Below are 6,890 nucleotides of genomic sequence, written 5' to 3' on the forward strand. Positions count from 1 at the left end.
TTAACCTAATCACAAGTCTGCCAATGCCCCCCTTTGTATTTAACTAAAATAGACCATTGCCCCCCAAGGGCTCCTTAACACACCCCATGGGCAAAGAATATACATCTCTAACAAGACGCGACACTCAGGTCTTTTATGGGAAACCGTCAATAGGGGGCGTTTTGAGTCAGTTTTGAGTCAAATCCGCCATTCTGGAATGAATAGCTAGTCACGTACGCCACTTTGTTATGACCAGTAGCCATAGCAACGTTCTTTGGCCATAGGAAAGGCCGCAGATCTAATGCTAAAGTTAGCACAATATGACTAGCTACTTTGGCAACTTTAGCCTTATAGATAATTACGTTCTGCACTGATTGTGCTGAAAAAACACATGAGATGGTATAAGCATTCATAAATGAAGAATTTCCGATAGTTATATCGATGTAGTTTTACCGTATTATGTAGAAATCCTGTACACATTCCCAATGCATTCCAATGTAATTTGTCTGATATTCATTCCACAATGGCGGCCGTGGCCGAAAATCATGGGGCAGAGTGTTGCAATGGGGCATTGTATTGAGTGTCGTTTCTTGTTAGATCCACCTTCTTTGCCATGGGGGGGCTGTAGACGTCGGCAGGTTCATCCGGTGTTCTGTCGAGATGAGTTGCCTAGTCGAGATGAGCGACCGGTAGCCTTACTCGATAGTGGTGTTCTATCGATTTGCGCTGCCTCATCTAAATGAGCTACCTTCATTTTCCGTGGAAAACGTTTCAATCAGCCATGGTCCACGTAGGACTGTTTTAATAACCATTACTTTATTTATTTCACAGACAGGGGTGTGCAATCGTTCGTGCGAAGTTTAATAAGAACGTGCTGCTGCTGACCAGCTAAAAAAACCGTGAGCCTCTCATTTGAGCAAGTTAAGAAACGTGCCATATGAAAGACACTGAGCCGAGTTTGCACAAATACAGGACTCGGACTGGAGAAAGTGTTTGGGATCAGGGCCTGGCTACGGGTTGTTTAATGCAGCCATTTGCTGTTGGTTTGGTTTCAATGCGACGTGGGCCTGTCTCGCAAGGCAACATTGCCATATGAAATTATGTGCTATGGGGATAAACAAGCGCAGTTTAGATGAAACCAAATCAACAGCAAATGGCTGCATTAAACAACCCATAGCCAGGCCCTGATCCCAAACACTTTCTCCAGTCCGAGTCCTGTATTTGCGCAAACTCAGCTCAGTCTCTTTCATATGGCACGTTTCTTACTAGCTCAAACGAGAGGCTCACGTTTTTTTTAGTGGTCAGTAGCTGCACGTTCTTATTAAACTCAGCACGAACGATTGCACACCCCTGTCCGTGAAATAAATAAAGTAATGGTTATCAAAACAGTCCTACGTGGACCATGGCCGACTGAAACATCTTCCACGGAAAATGAAGGTAGCTCATTTAGATGAGGCAGCGCAAATCGATAGAACACCACTATCGAGTAAGGCTACCGGTCGCTGATCTCGACGAGGCAACTCATCTCGACAGAACACCGGAACAAGAACCAACACTCTTCGGTCCAGTCTGACAACAGCAAGGTTGCCAGACGAGCTGATGATTACCAGCCAAAAAACATGCTCAAATCCCCCTGGAGGCACTAAATCCTGCCAAATGTGAGCTAAATTCTATGGATTTCTATGGCCCCAAATTTGCCAAAAATCCTGCCAAAATACCCTTTTTTGCCCATTTTAACCCGCAGACAGGCATCTTAACCAGTCCAATAATTGGGCGGGAAACAGCCCAATCTGGCAAGACTGGACAACAGCTAGAGCATATACGCACACTGAAGCTCCGTTCACTAAGGTGAAATGAACAGCAGTCAAGCCACTGAGACCAGTCCTGGCACGCTCCATGGCAACTGTTGGGGCAAAATGACTTTTTCCCCTGGATCGCAAAAGTGTGAGATCGGCAGTATTTTAATTCCCCTTACTCCTTTTCTTTCTTTCTCTTGCTTGCTGTCTCTCTCTCTCTCTTGCTCTCTCTCTCTCTTTCTCTCTCTTCTCCAAATGTGCTCTAAACATGCCAAGCAGATGGCAATGAGAGAAAGGAGTGTTTGTCTCGGCAGAGCAGCGCTGTGAGAGAGGGGCTCCTCCAAAACCAGAGCTCACAAATCTCATCACGACATGAGTCATGCTCCAGCTACGCTCAGAGAGAAGCCTGCGTTTGATTCAGACGTTGCAGCAGTAACTGGCAAGAGAGAGAGACTGACTGAGGTGAGGAGCGGTGTTGGTATAGGGCTGAGTTGAGATGTACTACCGTATGAACAGCTTATATGACGAGGAACCATCTCAAGTGACCAATGAGATAGGCCATGCAATGCGGTTTCACTGATGACTGGGGATACGCCGGATGTCTTATGTTACGTTAAGTCAAGTTCCACCAAAAACACTTGGGTCACTTTTCTTGACATCTTTGCTACACTGCTGTGTCTGCTGTGGCCTGATCCACTGATGATAGTGGAAGATAATTGTTACGATAGATAAGTCTCTGACTTAATGCATCCAGTGTAGCCAGGCCTTGGAGACTGTGCACTCCTCTCCAACGTTCAATCATTAATAGGGGTGGGTATTGGCAAAGGGTTCACAATTCAATGTGCATCAGGATACACAAGCCACAATGCGATTCTATCCCGATACATTGTGATACACGTAGTATCGCGATGCATTGCAATATTTACTTCAGTAAATGTGGAAAAATACAGCTTATTTGCCAGTTGCTTTGTAGTATTCAATTTATTTCAGAGAGAGCCTCCATTACAACAGAAATATTTACCTAATCTCAACTGAACAAAATGAGCCAGTGGCAAATTCCATTTTATTATCATTTACATAATCAATCTTCCTGAATTGATGCAGTATATCGTGAAAATAAGTATTGCGATACATTGTCATGACGATTTTTTTTGCACACCCCTAACCAGTAAGCCATATGATGATGACCTACTCTGTAGTGGTGTCAGCGGTGGTAATGGGGTGGCAGTTCCACAGTCTAGGCAGTCTCCAGTCGTCCCATGCTTTCTCCTGGTACTCTGTGCTTGTCATGGTACTAAAGGCCCCAGTTTAAAAACTATTGTTTGTCTTTGTTTTTTTTTATTCACAAGCTTCCATCCATTCCACAAATACTCCAAATTAAAGCCGTTTATCATTTAAATATCCAAGGGGGCATGCTTATCGGAGCCAGCAGGGGCATTTGCTTCTAATTGGCGTCGTTTCGGGGGAAAAAAGGGAATTCTTGCCATGTGCTGTGCTGTGCTGTGCTGTGCTGTGCGCTGCGTGCCCAGGCAGACTGCTCTGATTAGGACAAGAGGCAGACAGAGAGAAGGAGCACGTCAGATGACGATGGCGCTTTAGTGGCAAGAGGGCAGTGCAGCGGGCCACAAGCGAGTTGTTCTGCCCCCTACAGCTCCAGCCATTTGAAGCCTAGTGGATCATAGGGGAAAACACTTTGTGCTTTGTCCTTCAGGGCGTTAGTTTGTGTGGGTGCAGGCCCGACGACAGGAGCGGACAAAGGGGTCAGTTGCCACGGGCCCAGAGAATGGATGGGCCCAGCATTGGAACACCATTACATTGTAAGTATTGAGGTGGGGGCCTTTTCAGATGGTTTTGTCCCGGGCCCAGCAAAAGCTGTCAGCAGCCCTGTGTGTGTGTGTGTGTGTGTGTGTGTGTGTGTGTGTGTGTGTGTGTGTGTGTGTGTGTGTGTGTGTGTGTGTGTGTGTGTGTGTGTGTGTGTGTGTGTGTGTGTGTCTTGAGGGCCTCATGGCATAGTAGTATCACATGGCAGGAGCCAACAAGACAAGGGCACATAAAAAATGTACACACACACACACACACACACGCACACACACACACACACAAAGAAAACCTCAGGGTAGGCTGCACCAGAGGGAGACCTTGTGTTTACAACTGGGGACATTGTTTGTGTACAGACTGTGAAGGAATGTCATCCATTCATGTCATCTATTGTGTGCCGGGGCAACTTCATAACAACGGGGCATCATTATGGTCAAGTCTTATCCCTTAATGTTCATCTGAGTCGGGGGAAAGACTTTCAAGAATGCCAGCCGCTATTTCTAGACTATGGGCCGACTGTTGTGCTTGTCACTCTTCTTTTTTTCCAGAATACCACACAACTGATGGATGGCACAGGCCCAGTATAACTTGCGGGCAGCCAGGCAAGGGAAGGGATCAAACTGCACTGCAGGCAGCCTCTGCCCTTGGAACTCGCGGGTCTCGTCATCATCAACTCAAACAAACAAGTCAATGCAATGGCCGCAGCATCAGCAACAAAAGCTTGGCTCGGATTTACCACTGACATCCTGTGGGACTGCATGAACCTGCACGGAAACACAATAGTGCACTGCCATAGAATATGTTTTTATTTGTCATTGTAACAGGTACAACCAAATTCATGAAAAAATAAATGCCTACATGTAGAGGTATAGTTGGCCAACAGGCCAAATAGACAAACCCACAAAATATTATGGATTGGCAGGTTGGTCTAGCATTGCAAAAAAACATTGCTGGACCTTGGAATCTGTCCTCGAATCACAACATTTGGTAACACTTTACTTAAAGCCTATGTCTATAGCGCATTATAAGCACATTTATAACAAATTATAATGCGCATTATAATTACTTACCATATACTATGACTACACTCATAATGCTTCATGATGCTTTATATGGACAGCTATGAATAACCATGAATCTAGCTTATAATACTTTATAAATAAATAACTATATAAAAGGGTGTCATGAGTGCTCATGACTGGCTATAAACTACAGGCTGCCTGATTGGGCTTAAAGCACACTATGAGTACCTATACCCCTCTATGAACAGACCTGGATGATAAACTTTCATAAGGGCTCATAAGATGCTATAATGTTCCATGTGAGATCATAAGTTGTCAATGTGTGCTCTAAGTACAGTGAAGTTCATATGGATGTATCTATAATGCACTGTGTAATGCACATCTATAATGCATCATAATTTACTGTAAGCCCCATCAGGCAGCCTGTAGTTTATATCCAGTCACGAGCACTCATAACACCCTTGGATTTATAAAGTATTATAAGCTAGATTCATGGTTATTCATTACTGTTAACATAAAACATCATGACGCATCATGGGTGTAGTCGTGATGCATTGTAAGTAATTATAATGTGCATTATAATTTGTTATAAATGCACTCATAATGCGCTATAGATATGGGCCTCATAGAAAGTGTTACCCAACATTTTCTACAGTATCTGTGTAGCGTTGTTTGCTGGTTATATCTGCAATGAGTTGTCGGCGTGGGCTTAGTATTGTGGTGCCAAGGCTGCTCTGTCCTATTATGAAGGTTGAAACAGCTTGGGCACTAGCTTTGCAAACAGTGCAATGTCAGGCTATAACTTTCCATGTTAGGCCCTCGATATGCTTGTCGCGAGTGTTAAATTACGCACGCCACCTAGTGCAACTGCCTGCACATACTTGCTTTAGAAGCAGAAGACTAACACACGCAATACTGGCGGTATCGTCGAGGGGGGGAGAGAGAGAGAGCAGCATTGCGATCCGGAAATTGGAAACACAAACTATAAGGAAAACAAAACAAAAAGAAGGAAGATATCGTATGGAACGCACACAAAGGGATGCAGTATCTAACACGCGTAAAATTGACATGAAATACGCATGTAAACACGCTCATGCACGAAACGTGCACACCTTACAGTCTGCTTTGCCAGGCCCACCAAGTGCAGCTTTTAAAGGCAGTGAGTGGTCGTCTTCTGTTGTACTGTCTCAACTAAATCTAGATTTTAGGCCCTGCCGTGGCTCTAAATCAGTGATTCTCAAAGTGTGGTCCGGGGACCACTAGTGGGCCGCGACAGAGCTCAGGTGGTCCGCGAGGGGACTTCTACTTTTCCAAGACAAGCTAGCAGTAGGCTATATTTGTAACATTATTACAAATACACATAGCTGAAGCTTCATTTTCACCACAGTAAGCCAGACTTGTAAATGCGAATAAAAAGTAAGTGATCTGCATCGAAATTAGCAGTGTCAAAATGAGTTCCGTTGACAGGTGGTCCCTGAACATTTTTGGGGGGCACAAAGTGGTCCTCTGTCTGAAAAAGTTTGAAGAACACTGCTCTAATGGTAGGAAACTGCACTGCTACGCCAGCAAACCGGGTTTGATTCCAGCGCGGGTCATTTGCCGATCCTTCCCCATCTGTCTCTTCCCACTCGATTCCTGTCTCTCTCTCACCGTCCGATCGCAAATAAAGCCATAAAAGCCCTAAAAATTATATTTTCAAGAAATCTTTATTCTATTTGTTGCAGTATTTCAAAGGTCAGATCAGCCTCCGTCTGTGCCACTTTACCAGATGCCCGCTAACCACCGCTCTCATTTCCCACAGCTCTTATAAAGTAGATGCACAGCGGATGCAGGGCTAGGGAAGCTGGAGGAAGCACTTAGCGCTGAGCAAAAAAAGCAAACAAACAAACAACTGGTTTTCCTCTGGGTTAAAGGTAAACAACTGGTTTTCCTTTGGGTTGAAAGTCAAGTCAAGTCAAGTCAAGTCAAGTTTATTGTCAATTTCTTTACATGCACTGGTCATACAAAGAATTTGAAATTGCGTTTCTTGCTCTCCCATGCAGACATAGACTAATCTAGGTAAGGACATAGACAGTATAGACATAGACAGTACTCATACATGGACATAGACAGTATGGACGTAGACATTGCTCATACAGACATTTAAAGTGCAAGACTGGACAACAGAAGACTTGTAGAGAACATACATTAAGAGGAGGTATTTTGTTGTTCTTTTTTCTAAAAGTCCTTTATAGCGTTCTGACATAGTAATAGTAGCATTTGAAGAAATAAATAA

The sequence above is a fragment of the Engraulis encrasicolus genome, chromosome 23 (assembly GCF_034702125.1).
Source record: "Engraulis encrasicolus isolate BLACKSEA-1 chromosome 23, IST_EnEncr_1.0, whole genome shotgun sequence".
Taxonomy (NCBI): domain Eukaryota; kingdom Metazoa; phylum Chordata; class Actinopteri; order Clupeiformes; family Engraulidae; genus Engraulis; species Engraulis encrasicolus.